Raw genomic sequence first — 1,139 nt, 5'->3', positions numbered from 1 at the left:
CTCTGCGTATATATATATATATATATATATATATATATATATATATATATATATATATATATATATATATATATATAATATCACAGTAAAATATATAATTCTACAAAATTTCAAAATAATTTTCAGTGAAAATTGTAATATAACAAAAATGAAGTTAATTACAGTCTTACCTTTGTTTAATCATATGTAGCAAGATTCAATCATCTATAATAATAATTTTTTGTTATCAGTTTCGGTCTTTGATTCCCAAATCCTCAATGACACCATCAACAGCAGTAGTAATATCAACAGTAAAAGCATCAATATCATTCTATGCCAGCTCATAACATTTTCATCTTCCTCAAATACACTTGAAATGTTATCATAAATTTGTGAGCTATCTTGTTGAAATGCTTCTTCATCAATAGGCAACTTATCATTGTTCACATCATATAATGAAAAATCAAAAAAAAAAAAAAAAAAAAAAAAAAAAAAAGCTTTCGAATGTCCTTTCAAAATAATAAGCCAATCAGAATGAAGACCATCTTTAACAAAAAAAACTTGTTCTGCTTGAGATGCAAGTACAAATGGTTCATCTGTCATTAACTTTCGAGCAGTATTGACACTAAAAATATCATATTTGTCAATCTTTACTCCTCTTCCAATATTATGTACATCCCACCAATCACATTTAAATAAAACAATTCGGTTACCCTCCAAATATTGGAGTTCTATTATTTCAGTTAAAACTACAAAATATTCGATATTTTTGGAATTTGTAACTCCTTCTACCATAATACCACTATTTTGCTTGACTCTTTTTTCTTCAAGTTGTTTTGAATGAAACCAGATAGTATTCTTAGTGATCGTGATCGGTTAGTGAAAATTAAAGATGATAGAGATGTCAAGAATATGTTTGATAGTTATAAGACATACCGTTGGAAACCCTATTGATATTTATTGTATATTAGAAAATGATTTTTTCTTAGCGAACTTTATAACGTGCCTCCAGTTCCAAATGACCATGGGCTAGAAGACAAACTGCAAACTGCACTAGGTTTATAAATTTAATTTGTTATTATTACTTCTTAGTCAATTTATGATATTTTAAATTTATTGATATTTTTATATATAGTTTAATTATTTTGAATAATCTATGT

General features: G+C 25.8%; 1 pseudogene; it reads right to left on the bottom strand.

The window, feature by feature from the left end:
• Positions 1–204: 204 nt before the first annotated feature.
• On the bottom strand, positions 205–819 carry LOC149497654 (uncharacterized; annotated as a pseudogene).
• Between the last annotated feature and the right edge of the window lie 320 nt (positions 820–1,139).

This window comes from Jatropha curcas, chromosome 3 (assembly GCF_041381405.1).
Source record: "Jatropha curcas cultivar XTBG-Jc1 chromosome 3, XTBG_Jcur_1.0, whole genome shotgun sequence".
Classification (NCBI taxonomy): Eukaryota; Viridiplantae; Streptophyta; class Magnoliopsida; order Malpighiales; family Euphorbiaceae; genus Jatropha; species Jatropha curcas.
Note: the sequence above shows the minus strand (reverse complement) of the source record. Positions and strands in the feature narration are given on the sequence as shown.